The sequence below is a fragment of the Lissotriton vulgaris genome, chromosome 1_1 (genome assembly GCF_964263255.1).
Source record: "Lissotriton vulgaris chromosome 1_1, aLisVul1.2, whole genome shotgun sequence".
Classification (NCBI taxonomy): Eukaryota; Metazoa; Chordata; class Amphibia; order Caudata; family Salamandridae; genus Lissotriton; species Lissotriton vulgaris.
Genome location: NC_141685.1, coordinates 1,502,285,857 through 1,502,306,380, shown reverse-complemented (window position 1 = coordinate 1,502,306,380; position 20,524 = coordinate 1,502,285,857).

Below are 20,524 nucleotides of genomic sequence, written 5' to 3'. Positions count from 1 at the left end.
AGGCCCCCGACTCCTGCCACCGTCTCCACACTGATGACTGTGGACACCATTTCCTCCATCTCATCCAGCTCCCCCTGTGGTATAGGACTCCCACCTCCAGGCTGTATTGCTGCCTTCTGGTTGTTGGCGAGTTTCTGCTTGGTTTTGCACTTCCCATCATACCAGCACCTCTTCCATTGTCCTCCTCAGTACTCCGACTGCATTCACCTTGTCCACGATGGACTGCCATATTCTATTTTTTGTTGCCAATGACACAGTGGAGGTGACGAACAGTAGTTGATGGTGTTCTATCACCTGTGTTATCAGGATCCTGTTTTCCTGTGGAGTGAACCGCCTCTTCCTCTTCTTTTTGTCCTTGCCCTTCCCAGACCCTGAGGTCCCAGGCTGGGTCTCCGTGGGGCTTTTTTTGTTTCCGGTTGTCCTCTGTACTACCTCCATTGTGCTTCGCAGTTGTTTTGGTTTTGTTTGTGTTTTTTTTCTACTTTTAAAGGGTTTTTCCCCGCCTGACATGTGTGAATTTCTGGCCTGGCAAAGATTATCACTGATTTTATTATCGCTGTTGGGCCCACCGCAAATGTTTACACATTGGAGTTTAGACTTTTACCGCCGTCCCGGTGACTTTATCGCTGACATTTGACGCGTTATCGGGAACATATTGCATGTTACCGCGGTGTTGTGAATAGGACGTTAACACAGAGTTATTTTCTCATGATAGACGGCGATATGAAACATTGCGTTAGACGATTTGGCAATGATTATTGCATGTTCTTGAGAATGTCCCACTATATTTATTTCAAAAGTTTGGCACACCTGACGTCATCTTGATGTAATCAAAACTGTTATACGTACAACATTTCCTTTAGAAATTATAGAAATGAGAGGGTCTTATTTGCAGCAGAATTATGGTTAGTGCTCTAAAAAACAAAAATGAGGACATATTTTCTGAGTTCTCAAAAAGCGGCAAAGCACTTTTAAATTATTTGTTATAGCTATGTTTTTTTATCCAGTTGACCACTTGATTAAATGTTGCACTTAGAGGAGAGGATGTAGTGTTACTTCCAGAGCAGCAGACTATGCAACTGGGGAACCAATTTGGAGTTTCTGCTTCAGCTCGACATTCTGTGACTCTGGTCAAATCACTTAATCTCCCCATGCCTACAACCAAAATTAATTTGTCCTTTTGTGATGTAACCAATGCTCATGTAAAGCCTTCCAATACTTATCAGTCTGCACCATTTAAACTGGAAAACAACAAAAAATAAAAAGTGCTTTACACACTTCTGTCATTGGGCTATACATGGGCTACATCTGGGTGATATTTTTGCTACATTTGGGCTCTTTTTTCTCTGGTGGCCATCTTGGGAGACTTCAATTCAATTCAATAAACTTTATTCGATCTGATTTAGAAACATTGGGGCATATTCACAAGCCCCTATCGCTACCATAATGTTAATTTCAGTGACGTTTTTGTGGCGATAGGGGCCTCGTCTTATTCACAAGGCAGCGTTCAGCCAGTTAACGTGGCTTAACGCTGCCTTGTGAATAAGGTCCCTTTCACGCTATGCTTAGGGTGAAAGGAGAGTGCAGTGGGTGTTGTGGTGGGCGTTCCATCGCAACAACCATTGATTTTTACCCGGCCACCTATTCACAAGGGCAGCGTAAATAGGAGGTAGCGCCAAAATTAAGACCAGGAAAACCCTTCCTGTATATAAAAAAAACTTTTTTACAATGCCGGTTTGTAACGTACATGTGTGCTGCAGGAAGTAGCACACATGTAAGTTGCAAACTGGCATTTTAGATTTGTTCATGTACAGGAAGGGACACCTTCCTGTACATAAAGAAACCTCTCTGCTTGCCGACACCCTTGCACTCTGGTGCAAGGGTGCCTGCATTGGTGCTAAGTTGTGAAATTTAGCACCATCGCAGGGAGAAACGCAAGCCTGCACCATATCCTTGTGAATATGGTGCAGCCTTGCGTTTCAGAAGTGGGGAGAGAGGCGTTAAGCCAAGATGGCTAACGCCTCTCTCTGTCACTTCCTTGTGAATATCCCCATAGTTCATAAAAGAGTACATAAAAACAGTAAATCTGCTTTCTTAATACAATACAATGAGAATTAATTAAAATCAGTATGTAAAAACGGATGTTACAAAGCCTGGCTCAGAGCAACTTCAGTTTAACAGAATATTAAAGTTCAATCTCAAGTACTTTGTGCAAACCACGCAATAAGGGGTCCAAGTAAGATGCAACGCAGACCATTCTGCAAAATAAAAAACTGCAAAAAAAACACTTCTGTCACTGGGCTATACGTGGTTTACACAGCAGCGGTTTTCTTTTAAGGGCGGCGGGGCTCCGCCCTCCCTATCGACTCGGCTGATAGGGATTTAAAATGCTAAGTAACAGCAATGTTACTTTGCATTTTAAATCAGAACCGGAACCGCACTGCCGATCACAGCCCCGGGCCTGGCCATCTGTCATCTGACCTGCTGCCTGCCTGCCATTAGGACGCACTTGAGCGAGCGTCACTGCAGCAGCAGGCAGGCCAGGCAGGAAATGGAGGCAGCGTGTGGGGTGATTTGTGACACATGCGCTTTGCGCATGTGTCACAAGTGAATGCTAATTGCTAAAGACTGACTCATTGCCGGAGTGTGAACACGGGCGCATTAGGTGCCAGCCCGGGAGTATAAAGAATGGCCCTTTTGGGGCCCGCCCAGAAATGACGCAAAGCAGCCTCATAAATTTACAGCAGCCTCGGGCGGGTACAGTGTAAGCCCGAGGCTCAGGCTGCATTGAAGTCTATGTACATGTCGTCACTGGAAGGGGTGGGGTCATGCATAACTGACCCCAGCATTCTAAAAACGACTCATTTAAGAAAGGTCATTTTTTAAATTACAATAATCATTACACTGAATGATTATTGTATATTAACTTTTAACTTTATTTAAAAAAAAAAAACGCTGTAAGCATTTTATTTATGTCACAGAGTCATGAGACTTAACTCATTACCCTGTGACGTGGTGTCACATGCTGCACAGAGTAGAGCCTTCACTTTCATCCTGAAAGTGAAAGCTTTACTGTTTCAGCTCTCTCTGAACCAGTAGCTGCTGGACAACAAAAGAAAAGGAGAAGCACAGCCAGCCAGCAACTAGCATCAACCGGCTGAGACAGAAGCTGTCTGATAACTGGGGTAAGTGTGAAGTATTAATTATTGTTCTTTTAAATTATTTTTGCAATATTTCCATTATTTAAATATACTACTTTGTAATTATTTTAACATATAGCACACTCTAGTCTAGTATCATGACTCATGAGTGCATTTAAATAAACTTGCAAGGGTTAATGTGTCTCATGCAGTGCACTTCATGCTAAATGCTATGTAATATGCAGATGACAGATTTTTATTTTATGAAACTAGATTAGTGGGTTACTGCTTTGAATACAGAGCTCATTTGGTTATGTACAGTCCATACATTTTAACATTTTAATCCTTCCCATATAGCACAGTGAGCTATAAACAGCATGCAACTCTTCAACCTTGTAACCGTTACTTACTTTTATTACACAACCTGTACATTGATTTACACTCTTCATTTATTGTCAATATATATGTACATGTGATCTAAAGCGCTTTGACACCATACGTGTGGATGAGTGGCACTATAAAAAGAAATAGAAACAAAATAGTGGTATTTAAATTTAAAATGTTTGCAAATACAAATTTAAAAGCAAGCGTCTTATGATGTGATAAGCATTAAGCCTTTCTTTCTAATCCATTGCTTCAAATCAATTACTCTTTAAAGCAAGACTACTCACCCGTAGGGTCTCAAGGCGCTGTGTGTGGGGGGTTGAGGGGAGGGGACCTGCGATTGATTTGACGAGCCAAGTCTTGAGGTCCTTCCTTAATTGCGGACGTGATGGTGATTGCCTGAGGTACAGAGGCAGGACGTTCCAGAAGTTTAGACAAGGATCTTTCTCCATCACTGGTCTACAGATGTGTGATGGTGGCCTGCGCCAGTTGGGCGGAGTGGAGATGTCAGGGGAGAGTGTAGAAGCAGAAGTGGTGGTTGAGCTATGTATGTCTGGCGTTGTGGAGGGATTTGTAGGCATGCATGAGGCGCTTGCGCTAAGGTAATTCTTTTGTTGAAAGATAGCAAGTGAAGGTCTTTCAGGGAATTTATGACGTAATATCGCATGCCAACACAAAGAATGCCATTATAATACGGTTGTAACAACACAAGTGCTGTTGCAACGCATTACCATTGCAAAGCACACTTTTACCATGCATATGCCTTTACCACGCATGCCATTACAAGGCAAAGACATGCGTGGTAAAGGCATAGACTTGGTAAAAGTGGTTAAGGTAAGTAATTGTGTGTCTCTGTTTGTATGTGTATATATATATATATATATATATATATATATATATATATATATATATATATATATATATATATATATATATATATATATATATATATATATATATATATTAATACCCCCAGGCAACCCCAAAATTACCCTTTGTACCAGTGCCAATAGCCCTACCCCCTTAAAATTCTAAAATTACCCTTACCACCCTAATACCCATACCCCCTAAACCCTAAAATTACCCTTACCACCCCAAAACCAAAATCAACCCTGAACCCTAAAATTACCCTTACAACCCCAAACCCTAAAACTTTAAATTACCCTTGGCACCACAAAATCCAAATTTGTCCGAGCCCTAAAATTACCCTGTGCACCCTAAAATCCAAACCCACCCTGAATCCTAAAATGAACCTTGGCACCCCAAAACATATACCCATCCTGAACCCTAAAATTAACCTTGGCAACCCAAACCTATACCCCTAGACCTCAGAACCCAAACCCACCCTAAACCCTATACTTACCTTATACTTACATGTAAAACACATATGCTTTTACCATGCTTGCCTATGCAAAGAAATTCATGTAAAGGCATGTGTGGTAAAAGTATATGCATTATAATGCTTTACATTGTAATGCTATGCATTGTAATAGCATTGCGATGTAATGGTACTTGCGTTGTGTTGGCATGCGTTGTATTGTATATTTCCCTTCACAGGTGGCCGGTGATGTGGCTGCGGCGTGGGATGTTCAGGATGAGTTTGGCGGAGGTGTTCTTGATGTTCAGCAGTTTCTTATGGAGTTTCTGGGTGGTGCAGGATAGAGTGCTGACAAGCTCATGGGTGACAGTGTTGTTGTACTCACTGGGGGCAAACTGGAAGATTTCATGAAGTAGATAGAGCATGTGGAAATAGGAGGAATAAACAACATTGATTTGGTGGTTTATTGAGAGAGAGAAGTCCAGGAGGTTGCCAAGGTTTCGCACGTAGTCAGTGGGCATGTGGGGGAGGGGGGGTTCCAAGTGCTGCAGACCCCCTCTTCCTGGGCCACCAAGAGTCAACCAAGGCAGAGGGAGTGGCAACACTTGGGGATGGATCCCAGGTTGAGGCCTTAGGTCTTGTTTGAGTTAGTTAAGCTTGAGGCAGCTGTCCTTCATCCTGGTGGTGACTGCATTTATCCTGTTGTGGAAGTTGCTCTTGGCAGCTGTGGATTCTTCTGTGAGGTAGAGAATCAGCTGGATGTTATCGGCGTAGGAGACAATGTTGAGTCTGTGGTTCTTGACGATGTCTGCAAATGGGGCCTGAAGAGCTTGGGGCTCAGGGAGGCGCCTTGAGACCCTTTGCAGCTGATCTCTGTGGGTTTTCAGTTGAATGGTGGAAGTCGTACTCTCTGTGTTCGGCCGGTGAGGAAGGAGCAGATCCATCCAGGGCTTTGTTCCAGATGCTGGCATCGTGGAATCTTGTGCAGAGGGTGTGGTGGGAAACGGTGTTGAAGGCGGCTGAGAGGTCCAGCACGAAGAGGGAAGCTGTTTCCCATTGGTCGAGGCATTTGCTTTTAGTTTTGAGGCTCCAGATATCTCCTTGGCCCTTTAACTTCGGCTTTTGTTATGGGCCCAGGTGAAATCTGATAAGCTGCTGCCCCCCTCCACTTGCACATTGCAGCTCGAAATGATAGCAGGCAACGTGCAGCAGCAGGCGCTGCTGAATGTGTCAGTTACAAATGGGGTTTTTGTTTGGCTAAGGTATACACCTAAGCCAAGCAGTACCCACCACCACTCAGGTTAATTCAGATGCAAGATTACCTGTGCTCCTCGTCTGGTAGCTTGGCGCAGGGGAGGCTTATCAAAGAGGCAATGTGTAAAGTATTTCTGCAACGCATAGTAAAGTAACAGTGAAAGACAAAGCAAAACACTCCACACTAGTTCTAGAAAAATAGACCATCTTTATGTAATTAAAACCAGGCCTAAAGGACAGCAATTCAATAGTCTATCAAGAGCTATGCCAGTACTAGTAACGTTAATAGCTCATCACAGTGCTCAGGAACCTTTAAGGGAATTACAGTAATCCTCAAATGAGCCCACCGGCAAGACAAGACAAGATTTTCAATGCAGTGGGGGTTGAAGTTAGCCTGCACAGGCCTTCGGGACAGTACCTGGGGCTTGGAGTCACTGCTCTTGTTTTCGGCGGTCTCGCACACGGGGTCCACATGGTAGGAAGAGGAGTTGGGCTCTGGCTTGGCCGCTGGAGCACAGGCAGGTCTGTGGCCCCATACTGCTGTGTTGGTGGGCCTCACACATGGAGCTCGTGTTGGTAAGAGGTACAGAGGCAGGCAGGACTGGTGTTCAGCCGCAGTAGATGCAGTCTTGTGAATCTTCGGCCCAAAGAGCCTGGAGAGAGCGAGCTCAGATCGTTGTGTTGCTAGGCAACCAGAATGCGCTCACGCCACTCGGTGCTCCCGGCGCTGACTGAGGGAAAAGGTCTACACCACTGCGGTATCTTCAGAAACAGCAGTGTCGAGTACGACTAGTAGCAAAAGGTGACTGAGCCCCAACACAGCAGGCGCTAGACAATGTGAGTGTGTCTGGTGGCTGTAACGTCCGGATTCTCGAACCAGATGGGATCAGCTCCTTATAGCACCTCCAACCCAGTCGGAACGTAATCACCTCTCTCCTTAGAACGTATCAACAATAGGTATGTACATATATATATTTATGTCTCGTACCTAAGGATGGGGAAATAGCTATACACACGCATAGGTTTTCTACAATATCCCACTCATACCAGCTAGTCTCACGGCAACTTAGGCCCAGACTAATCTACCCTGGGGCAGTTCTGATTATTTACCATTACACACTGATCACCATCAGTGCTCACTCGACACGCAATCCGGCGTGCCTTACGCACTAGGCTGCAGCCCTACTGCTCTCTTCCTTCCAATCCGGTCCACAATCCGGTCCACAATCCGGCGGAACTAGACACTGGTATCCACCCCAGTGTTCTCTCACTCGCAGCCCGATCCGCAATCCGGCGGATCTACACACCAGTGTCCCCCCTGGTGCTCTCATTAACGCCGCTTACCAACGACGATCACTCTCCTATGAATACCTTTGGAAGGAATCTCTCATTGGCTACTCGGGGTGATACTACAATAACAGGAATTAGCACAACTTACCAAATTGAATCATGTACCTTCTGCTCTCAGCATCGAATGGTCCCTCTCTCCCTCATTATTCAGTCACCTCTTACCTGACCGGGATTTACATCCGTTCATGAAAACAATGTCTGACTAGAAGACCAGGTTACCCTGATTGAACAAGAATACAAGGCACATGTTGGTTCACTAAGAACTGGGGTATTTTATTACAATGATTATAAACACAGCACTATACTATAACATATATCCTGCAAAGAAAAGTGAAAGGTTAGAATGTGCACACTATGCAAAGTGGGGCAGAGGTCACCTTATGAGCACGAAGTCGGAGTTCGACAGTCATTTAGGTTCCCTTCTCGTCCGTGCCTTGGCTCATCTCGGAATCACACCTCAGCAGTCACGAGTACACGTCTGCACCGCTATGCTCTGTCTCCTCCGCTTCCCTCCAAGTCACTGGAACCTTCCTCTTTATTAGCTGCTGTCTCTCTCTGTCTCCGATCGCTCCTCACTACTCCTCTCTCCTCTTCAATCTTTCTCAGAGAGTATCAGCCTCATGATCTTTCTCGGACTTCAAAATGGCGACTGTCTGCCTGGAAATAATTAATGGCATTGATGCTAACGGCTAGCTGCCGCCTACAGACTGACTGACTCACACCCTAACGCTTTCGCTAATATGGAAGCTTGTCCTTTCATGGAAAGTTACGGCCAGTAACCTGCCGCCCACCAAATTCTTGTACCTCCCTGTACCAAGGACACGTTCCCAGCCGGCCGGCCTGATGTTGTGTCTTCGGCGTGGAGAAAAATACAGTCTTTCGATAAGGGCCAGCCTGAGCCGGTTCTCTCCAAGCGAACAACACTTCGAAACTAAAACATTACACTTGACCTAGAAGCATCTCAAGCTGCCGGGGCAGAAAGCAAGATGGAGTCTCTCCCGTTTGAGGCCTACAAGGCCCGAAATAAGCATAACTCCATAGAAGGTATACTAACACTCTTGCAAGAGGACGGATTATCACTAATACTAATTAATCTATCCCCTAGCTTAAGTTTATAAGCCCTGATCTAAGGAAAAGGGTACGAAAGTGCATTACTGTGCCTTATGAATAGGCCCTGTTTATAGTTCTAATCCCTGCACTAGAAGGATAATAGGCTGGAGTCCCCTCCAATCATTCTCCCTCAAAGGAGGGTCGAAAAAGTCGGTCAGAACAGTGGTCCAATAACATACAAATAGCCCTGATTCTTCCATAACAGGAGGAAAGCTAACAAGTTCTTGGGAACTTGTAGGATATAGAGGCCCAATTGCCCCTCATTGCAGAGGTAGCAGGGAGCAGGCCAACATAGCTGAGCAATAATAGAAAGAGAGAGAACACCCTGCCTCAGGATCTATAGGCCCCAGCAATGGGGTCCTAACTGATATATATGGAGGGGTGATTAACCAAGGGGTTGACGGCACATAGCAGAATCACATGGTCGAATCAAGGGGACTAAACAACTTCATTTTATGAAAGTATATTTTTTATTTTTATTATTATTTTATGATACAAAAATACTCTTTTTGTGGAGAAAAATAAATTTAGTTAGGATATATCACAGATGCATATAAAAACAGATAAATTTGAAGGCAAAACTTTCACAGCAATTCATCCTACCCAGTAACAGCCTCAATTCACAAGCACATACTCATTCATTTCAACCCTACTTACACTGTAAATTTATTTTGCTCCACAAAAAGAGTATTTTTGTATCATAAAATAATAATAAAAATAAAAAATATACTCTTTCTATTATTGGTTTCTTCCCCCTCTCTACCTGCCCTCATCATTAAGATACCCACGGGGAACCCCCTTCTCTGTTCAACATAGCTGAGCAGAGTGCATAGGCAGTACAGCAAAGCAAGTGACAAAGGGGCAGTCCTTCCTAGCAGCGTTGTACATCATAGTTGCAGAGTCTCCTCCAGACCCCAAAGTGAACCAATTTGGGGATGTCACAGCGAGGTCTTTGAAGTGGGGGAGACAACAAAAGACAGCTGTCTTTGATCCTCAAAAGGCCCTTGCCCTTTCTTCTCTGGCTCCAGGCACACTACAGGCGGTTATATGGCTATTTGTGTTGGAATAGGCATAGCCCTATTCAGGTGGAGGTGTCAGCCGCTCCCTCCTTCTATGTTTAATGAAGTCTTAGTGCAGTGCTATATTTTGACTTGATAATGTCAAAGCTTTCAAATGTTAAAAAGATACACTTTTTAAAAATTTGAAGAGCGTTCACTTTCACATTTGTAGTCCTGTCAAGTACCACTCATTAGTGGTCATACTAGTTCTGGTGTCCGCATCACCACACTAGAATGTACATTTATTCATTCCATAATTTCTTTTTGTTTAACTTTTTCTGCTGTGCTGGCTGAAGGGCACAAGGACCTGAGAGTGGCATTCAAACAATTTGCATAGTATTATTTAAAATAATTTTGTTTGTGTTTACAAATATCATATTGGTTTTGAAGGGATATTTCTTAAAATATACATTTATTTATTTTCATATTTTATTTTTATGTAGCCATTTTCTACTATACTGACTGCCACAAGGGCCTGAGGGTGGCATGCAAAGTATTTAAAAATAAAGTAAAACATTCTTACCTAGCCTGCTTCTGCAAATAACGTTTTTGTTCTTTCTTAAATAAATGAAAGATTTTTAATGGATATTTCTTATATTATAAGCAATGCATATTAGACTCATTTCCTAACTTATTTTTATTTAGTGGTTTTCTTAAATACTGAAAGACCCAAGGGCTTCAGAGAGCTATATGAACTATTTTAAATACAATATTTACTTAATTATTTTGCAAAATTGCCTTGCTCAAAAATCAAAGCTTTTGCTGACTTCCTAAAAATTAAATGTTTGTTTCAAACTGATATTTCTTATACATGTAGCTATTTAATATGTCATAATGATTACTGGGCAATCAACAATGAATAGCTGATGCAGAAAAGGAAATGGCCAGCTGTCATTTTTGGTAGGAACAAAATTACAAGTGTGTTTCTTTGTGGATGTGCAACCTGGCTTAGTACCCTGGCCCTCTTCAGAAGTCAGTCTTGCTTGGCAACACAGAAATTCTCTGAAATAATGTATGAGTTTTCTTTTATGAATGCCTAGAAGAACTGATTTTTCAGTCCATTTATCACAGAAATAGTGCGGAAAATTGCACCAAAAAATGCCAATTTTTAAAAAATTTCTTCATGGGGGGAGAACCCCCCCACACCTCCCTTATTGGCGTCGGGCTCGCTCGCTTCGCTCGCTCGCTCCCATTTGTTGATGCCTACTTCAATAGCCCCACCAGGTTCAAATTCCACCAGCCGCCACTGGGTTTACATCTGGGTGATATTTGTGCTATATTTGGGCTGTTTTTTCTCTGATGGCCATCTTGGGATACTTATTTGTTATGAAGTTTCCTAACTTCCTCATTTACTGCAATCTCCTCAGTAGGAAATGCTTTCAGTTTTTTACTTTGATTCCATCAAGAAGGCAATCAGATGTGTCACACGTTTGCCATCAATTCAGGATGTTTGCACCTAATTTTCAACATTCAACAAGAAGAAACAGCTCTTCACAGCGGGTCCAGCGCCAGAGTACGGTATTGGAGTATCCCTCCCACACAAGCTCTTTCCGAGGTGAGCGAAACTAAGCTTTCTATGCTGAAGAGGTCATGTGTGTATACCAACTTTTTATACTAATTGCAGCATTAACATGTTCCAAAACTAATCGGGCCAGGAACTTCTATAAGTTAACTATGTCGGAAGAGAAAACCCCAGTGAGAAACCTAACCAATATTGTGTGCCAGTAAGCAAAATCAACGTCAATCTTCTGACTGAGGCTAAGAAATTAAATGCACTGAACCACTACAAAGTGTCAATTTATCAGATCACTGTGAACCACTCAAAGCTGCGCCGGAGCAGTTTTCAGCCACATTTGGATATTTGCTGCCAAACAAACACTGTTCCAATCAGAAAAACTTCAATTACGAAACAAAGTGAGACCAATAAATCACTGTATCAATGGGCCTCGAGCTGGAGCAGCAAGCACACCGTGACGGCGGACTGTGAATCTCTTGTGAAACTCTGTACCTAGCTTTTCATGCAAAGAGTGGTACGGAACTTTAATCATAGAATAATTTGTTTGCAACTTGCTATTTAGGAATTGCAAGTCGCAATTAGGAAGGGGCGTTCCCTTCCTAATTGCATCTGCAATGCAATGTGTGAATGGCTTGTGACCGCAATTGCATGACTGTTTGGATGGCCCGAGAGGGTCGACCAAACAGTCATTGTGCACTTGGGAGTGTGCATACCACTCCTCTGCCCTGCTACCTGAGCAGAGCAGCCACGTCCACCCATCTGCCCGCAAATGAAACATAAAATGAGAATAACTTAAAGTTATTATGTTATTATATTTCCTTTACTCTGCTAAAAAGCAGTGGGGTGACGCTCTTCCACCATAGCGAAGTAGCCAATAATGGGGGCTAACACTCCCAGCCAGTGCTGGCCCTAGCACTGTTAACACACGGTGCAACAGTCTTTTTTGGCGTGTCCCCCATTTCCTCCTTCTCCATAAATTCCCTCACTACCACTCACCAACAATGAACCTCATTTCTCTATAGCACCTTTCTGGCAAGCATTTCATTTTTTTAGCGCTACTCATAATTTACTCACACTCAGTTCTATGATCTGCATGGTACACATTCTTTGTAGCAGGCACATTAACCATCTGTGCTGTGTGGGTGGCAGGAGTGCCCATGTGAGTGCATGGTGAGCGATGCAAGAGTGTGAGAGTGTGGTAAGAGAAGTGAGCTCTCCACACCACTGGAGTCAAGCTATCCTGGCTGATGACGGCTGATAGCCAGAAACCGGTCCTAGGATGCTTGATTCCGGTCCAGGAAAGACATGGCTTGGCAGTTCGGCTGGACTGTTCCCATGAGGCACAGGGTCAAGGCTGATTTGCATATGGCCATTTCTGAACTGGGGTGGTGTGGAGTGCAATAAAACGATTGATTAGGCCCAGATATCTGTACTGGGGTGAATTTATGACTTTGTTCTGCATTCTGTCAGCCAACTGTTGTTTTTGCATTTGTCATCCCGAGTGGGATGGGTATGCTCAGACGTGAGTCCTGTGCTCTCCACACCACTGGAGTCAAGCTATCCTCGCTGGTCACGGCTGATAGCCGGAAACTGCTACTAGGATGCTTGATTCCGGTCCAGGAAAGACATGGCTCAGCAGTTCAGGCTGGATTGTTCCCATGAGGCACAGGGTCAAGGCTGATTTGCATATGGCCTTGTCTGAACTGGGGTGGTGTGGCGTGCCAAAAAAACGATGGATTAGGCCCAGATCTCTGTACTGGGGTGAATGTATGACATTGTTCTGCATTCCGTCCATCAACTGTTGCTTTTGTAAGAGAATTGACTGCAGGGTGAGTGTGGTGGCCATATGAATTTGGGTGTGGATGTAAGTGCTGAGTGGAACAAATTAATGCATGGTTAGTGATGGGCTTGTTTGAGTGAGATTGCAGATTGAGCAGGGAGGGGGACAGGATGATTGAAGTCTCACATGAGTGCAGGGTGAGTAGGTATCTTGTGTGACTGCAGGGTGAGTGCGGTGGGCTACAGGATATTGCAACGACACTATAGGGAGTTAAACTAGGTTTTATTGGTTTCAATATGCTTTTTCTGCGGACAGTAAGTCTGTAGTAAGGAAAGGGTGCTTCGGATTCCTTCTCCGGGGATACACGCCCTCTCGGAAAGCCTTTTCTGAGTTTTCTCCACTCCAGGATGATTGGATAGCCGCTCACCGGTGTCTTGCGTATGAAAAAAAAGAAAAAAAAACTGGACTCAGTCGGGTGCCCAATATGTACAAGGTGCAATGGGAAGAATAGTGAGGAGTCACTCGGTGCAAATCGCTGTGGTCAGGAAAGGGAGTGACGGGTTTTCAAATCACGCTATCTAAGGTGGTTTACAACCCTTCTTTCCCACCCAACCCAAGATACGCGAACGTACCTGAGCCACGCTTCCCCCGACGTGTGGCTGGGCGATTTGTGGTGTCGTTGGCCTCCTGGCTTCGAACAGCAAATATAAATAAAAAGCATTCGTAATTTTGTTCTAGGGCTGACTGAATGATCCATGAATGATAATTAAAGGGAACAAAGACAGAAAAGTCACATTACAAATGAAGAAATATTTTTATTTACAACCCTATTTAGTCAAGACGAGATTTTTGCTGGTTCTTTAAACAACACATGGCTGGAAACACTACTTTATATTCCTTTTCATGAAATGCATTCTCACACTACAGCAAAGGAATATGCAGAGTGAGGACCCAGGGGTACTGGAACCAGAAAAAGAACTAAGACTCGGTAACCAGTTTACAAAGGTATGTAAATATGCAAATGGTCTTTAAAGGCCTGTGAAAAACTCGGGCGTGCTGAAATATAATACTCCAGACACTGCCCAGCGGAGCCTTCCAGCATCCTAGGCTGAGACACACGACTGGGGGCTGAAGCCCTTTCAGCCCAATTGGCATTGCGTGCCTGTGTGTGTGTGTGTGTATATCTGAATGCATTTCACTGGGAAGCAGGTGACCGGTCCTAGACCAGCCTGGCTTGGATTCCATCCTCAGTTGGACAGTGTTAACAGTGTTTGGCAATACATTAGCAAGGAATGTTCTCTGGAGAGTAGTCTGATGCAGCCTTGGGTGATTTAACCTACGTTTGGAGAGCTTTGTCATCAGAACCAGTCCAAGGGCCGATTGTAGTACTGAAAGTTTAGTTATTGCGTTATGATCATAAGTCTTTCATGACAAATGGCCTATAAGCACCCAACTGAGCTCGGGAAAAATGGTTCTCTGAGATTCCAGTGTCCCAAACATCCGAAACAGTCATAAAAACTCAATTTGTGCTACAAGTGCTTGAAATGGAAAAATAGAAATGCAGGTACTCTGTAACAGAGTACCTGCTTGTTTCTGAGGAGTGCTGGTACTCTGCAAATAAAAGTATTATGTCACTCTTGAGAAGTGCAGGTACGATAAAGTGCCAGTACTCAGTATTGGACAGTACCAGCCCATTTAAAGCACTGTGTGCTACTGAATGAACACCAGTGAGATCCCTGCAGTGGGGCCAGAAGGGGCCTGGGAGGCTCTGAGGGACTGCCACCTGGTGAGCAGACCTGCAGGCACAATGACTGTGTGTGTGTGTGTGTGTGTGTGTGTATGTGCCTGTGTGATGTTGGTGCTGGTGTATGCGTGACGAGCAGTGGGCATACCGACTGCTAACTACAGCAAGTTCCCGACCGGTTGGCCTGCTGCAGTGGAGTCAGGTGTCCTCGGCGGTGCAAGATACACCCCAACAGACTCAGTCCTCACTGCAAAGCAAAGGAAGGTTGGGTAGTGAGGAAGCTGAAACTGGATCCTGCACATTGAACTATAGCATCTGGATCCAGAACCCCCTTGTTCATAATCACCACTCTCCTCTTGCCCTAAACCAGATCTGTGCAGGCATCTACTGGCTATAAGTGATTTATTCCAGTTGGAAACATGTTAGGGGGCTGTGGGGTGCATTGCTGGAGTGTTGGGGGAAATTGTTCAACACCTAGGTCTTGCAAGGGGAGGAGTTATGTTTTAGGAAGGGGCATGTGTTTTAGTTTTGTATTCAGAATTTTCTGAAAACCCATCTGAGAAGTATGCATACAATTTGTATATATAGATTGCTTCAGGTCCTTTAACATGGGAGGCAATGCTTAAACTTCAGACAGGAGCGAGGTTGCCATTCCCGTAAGAGGTTTTAAGGGCTGGAACTGACAAACTGGACGTATTTTGTATCAGTAGACAGAGATACAAACAGGATAACAAACTGCTTTACATTAGAGTATCCATGTTTTAAATGGCATTAGGAAGTGGGACTTTATTCTATCTAAGCGGTTTATCCAGCACTTAAAACAGCGCCCCTGAATCCTATAGTGAAATTGCTGAATTTACCATAGACTAGGAGCCCCTGGATTTAAAAGGAATTTAAGCTTGTGAGTCTCAAAATACCCCTTTTGTATTTTTGGTGGACAAGGTACGGGGAGGGTTATTTTCCAATACTTGTTGCCCTTATGTTAGGTGGTGAGAATTAAACTGTTTAATTCTTAGTGTGAGTGAAATAAAAAGGTCAGGGCTGGAGGTCAGTTATGTTATCATTAAACATATTTGCTTTCAGCAGTTCTCAGAAACCCTGTGCCTTTTAACCATAAATCTCTTTATTTACCTCTTACTCGACTAACCTGCTTTGAATTACAATGAGGTGTATTGAGGTAATTGAGCAGCACCCACATTACATGTGCATGTTAAGTGTTATATCTCCCAATCACTTGTATGTGGTCAGTTTATTACATTGATTAGTTTTAAATAGTGCTGCTAGAATCTATCAGCTGTACACCTAGTGATCTATGTCTGTGGCCTACATTTGGGTGATGGGGTGTTGGGCTGCTGTGATACATTGTGGATACTGCTGATGTGCACAGCAGAGCAGTGAGTGAACACCAGTACAGGATCAGTAGGGGTTGTTAACCAATCAGGTGAATGAGGGGAAGTTTTACAGTGTTAGCCTGCCCTAAAAATTGCCCATATCCTTGAAAAGAGGAGGACTAAGGCAGCTACTTTTCCTGAAATGACAGGTACATTTCAAGTACATTTACATGTCAAATTTTAATACATTTACATTTCAAATATCTTTCATGCTGCTTTCCAGACACAGGCTTTGTGTTGTGATTCCCCTTACCACTGGGCTGTCTCCAGCCTGGAGTGCCCACAACAGAGACACAAGGAGGTGTGAGGGCACTGCACTGAGGTGTGATTGAGGTAGACAAATGCAGGGTTCAAATATTTCAAATATATGACTGCACAGTTACTAGGAATGATGGTGGAAGTCAGGTCTCTGGAATAACTTCCAATTAGAGATAGAGCCGGGGTAGGCGAAGGACTACCCACCTCACCACTTCTACTTGAGTGTGAGAGAAGCGCTCTGAAAAAAAACCATCAGCTTTTGACCTACATAATACAAGGTCTTGAAATTATAAAAGGTGACACTTAACCTTGTACGATATAGCACAGCTGGTGACTAGACACATTCTGCCAAATTGAATACACCAGCCCTGCAGTAGTGTAAGACTACTAGGATACTTTCCTTTTATGGTCCTGACGAATTGCCAATAGATCCTGTGGGGGCTGATGAGGCTAGAAACATGTTGACTAAAACTAAATAGACTTTATGCTCTATAGGATCATCATCTTCGATAGGGGCTACACTGTTTTTACTTAGGTTAGCGAGCTGTGTCAATAACATTTCTTTAATAAAAGTCCCCCTAAACCTATTTTAAAATCTCACTTACTACACTACTCACTTCATTCCACATACCCTCACTCACCAAACAGCTTTATCAAAAGAACTCCGCCAATGAACCCCCTTGCGGGAGCCCATCGGGCATTGCAGCTCCGGACCGATGAGGAGCATGCCCAAATGATGAAGCATGGCACATTTTTTGGGGTGTGGGAGAGCACTTCCTCCATTTGGAGGCTATTCCAGAGACCTGACTTCCACCAACATCCTTAGGAACTGCACACTCATATATTTGAACAATTACTACTAGGGAGTATGTGTGCTGGGCCTGTCCAAAAAGCTCCTGGTTTCTCTTTTTTAAGTACCCTCACCTAAAGGGTCCCCTTCAACCTGCAGCTCCACCCCTACTCACCCATAGCATCAACATTATTTTTTGGGACGGGCCTCAGGGAAAGGGACCCAAGCGACTGAAATTGGTCCAAGTAGAAGGGGCACTTGTCCACTGTCTCCATCATATATACAAGTACCTTTGTTTGGTTAGGATTAAACTCTTTGTAGTCTTGTTGTCTTCTCTAGACACAGATTCATGTTATCACAGATTTCTGTATGAAGACATCTAGGAACAATCACTTTGCCAAACTTACATGCATTGCAGAAACAGGAGACATTACCCCAGCTGTAGTGTAGAATGTGCCCTAGATATTTACCCAACGACATAGCACTTGCTAATTATCCAGTAGAAAGTACTCCAGTTGGGTCGACATTCTGTACAAAACTGTGGCCACCTAAATAAACACAAGAGGGACCCTGAGAAAGCCAATCCAAAGGGAACATCCCACCAGGGTAAACTATGTACTGTGTAACATGTAAAGGATGCCCCCAACTCACAATAAAAATAGGACAAGAGTTCCACGATATAGAAAAATTTCACCCACAGAAGAGCTCAATTGAATTTCATTATTTATTTTTCATTATTCTATATATTTATAAGTCTCTTTTTTTTGGAAATTAGAAAAGATATAAAATACAGCACATACATGAATTCATTTGGTAAAAGTACAGATAGCACATCACAGTAATCTAATCTTATCTGGATAACACTTAAAAATTCATCAAACATGTAACAAAAAAACAGCCCATAGATTGCAAGACCTAAAATGTCAACAACTGATGGTTCACACTATATTAATCCAACAACCAAGACACAGCTGCAAAGAAGACAAACAAATAATCCAAAATACATAAGCAATTAGAAAAACATCAGACATAACAAATGACAGGAAACAAGACAATTCACAACTGTAGCATACAAAAGAGAAAAGCGCTGACGCGTGTTTCGGAAGTACCAAGTACGTTTATGTAAATTCCTTCATCAGGCCGCACATGTTATGCTTCGTAAATCATTTGTGATCCGAATCTAGGGGCATATTATCAAGGGGGTTTATCTCCGCTTTTTTGGCTTTAAAAGCCAAGAATGCGGAGATAAAATTATCTCCCTATTACCAGTTAGCGACAGCTAGTAGGAGATAGCGACCATCTTGGGCCCCACTTTGCATGTCAGGGATATTTATCACTAATGACATGCAAAGTGGGTGTGTCAAGATGTTAGCGACTGGAAACAGTCGCTAACATCGCTATCTCCTATTACCAACTTTTGGAGATATTCGCGCTAAGCGCGAATATCTCCAAAAGCTAACACCTGCCCTGAGCAGTTCTTAACCATGTTATCCAATGGGAGGTGGATAACAAGGAGCATTAGCTCGGTAATGCATGAATATCGCTGACTTTTTAGCGATATTCATGCATTGCGGCCAATTTTTATCATATTTGCGATAAACCTTGGTAATACCAAGGTTTATCTGCGATAAAAATCGCCGCAGGTCAGCGATAATTTTTTGTCTCTAACGAAGCAATAGCGATAATTATCGCTATTGCTTGGTAATATGCCCCCTAGTCATCATAGATTTGTAATATAATTCAGCCTCAGGACTGAAGAGACTGTCTTGAAGGTCTCTGGCTCTTCAACAGTCCAAAAGATATATTTTTTCACTAACCCGAGATAACCATCCGTTCCTGATTAAGAACAGTGCGTAGGGATACTAAGAAATATCAATCCTTGAGTAATGTGTGCCCGAAAGTCACACAGAAAAAGATCCAGGAAACCACTTTGTTAAGAAAGGCTGGAGCCACAATATCTGTAATAGGTTTGTTTATCCCTCCATATTCAAAATGGCAAGAGCCACTGCCTGGGAACTCCAAACAATGCAATTCCAGGGGAAACTTTTGAAAATATGCTCGGATCCTGATAAAAGGGGGTTCATCCAAACAGCTGGATCTCACTGGCGTCAAAGAGGCGCTCGATCGACTGTGGACACTTCTTGGATAAATATGCAGGTGCGGTTTCATTCTGGCTCTGATGCTCATTTTAAAAAAAAGTAACCTCAACAGGAAACACGTCCAAATATAAACATGGCAGGTGCCCCAGATGAAGCTTTACTTCTGTAAAGGAGAAATTATCCAAACTTCTTGGAGTTGGCAAAGGCAAAGCAACTGTGTTGTCCTGCAATTTAACTTTGAACAAAACATCTGTAATCCTGGTTGAATGCATTGTTAATGTATCAGAGCGCAATCTCTTCTGTAGTGACTGTGATGCATGGATTCTGGCTTGTCATCTCCTGGCAAGAGCAGAGTGCATGGTTCTCCCTTCTAAATACCCGATGTCTGCAAATGTTCAAAATCAATAGCAGTAATCACACACCCAATCACAGAGACACGCAGGTACTCACATGCCCACTCACAGGTCCACACAGCCACTCACACACCAACTCACAGACCTATAGCACCACTCACTCCATCACTCACAGGCCCACACAGGCAGTCACAGGCCCACACAGGCAGTCACAGACCCACACAGTCACTCACACACCCACTCACAGACCCATAGCACCACTCACACACCTCCTCACAGACCAACATATAATATGTGTTCTGATAGTTCTGGCGGGCAGAGTGTCCACTTGTGGAACCGTTCAAACATGCCCATTTAAACATTAGCAAAATACAGCCATGGCCCGGGTAGGGCATTCCATTGGGCGGTGACGTGGGGTGGGGGGGTGTAAAATACAGGAAATGGACAATTAAAGGTAAGTAAGGTAAAAAAAATAAAACAAATTTTATTGCACATGCTGCAACGCCAAATGGGATGCAGCACGCGCAACAAAATTTGTTTTATTTATTTTTTACGTTACTTACCTGTAATCGTCCGTTTCCCGTATTTTACGTCCTCCCCCACCCTGCCCCTCCCCCGCCCCACGTCACCGCCCGGTGGAACGCCCTACATGGGCCGAGGCTGGCAGAAGATGGGAAAACTTGGAACCCACCATAACATCTTGTGTCTGATTAAATTCTTGTCCATTGTGCCTGTAAACATAATTTTCCAAAACTACTTTGGTCAGATCAGAAAGCATGTTAGAATGCTCCAAAGGTGTGGAGTCCCCGCAGGATAAAAACTATTGAAGTGCTTGAATGTTCCTTCTCTTTAGAGATGCAAGTGTATAACGAGCATACATCAATTGTGACGAATATGTATTCTCTAAACCAGTGAATATCAATTAATGTGTTTAACAGATCCTTTGTGTAATGGGTAGATGATGGTAGGCTGCATACAT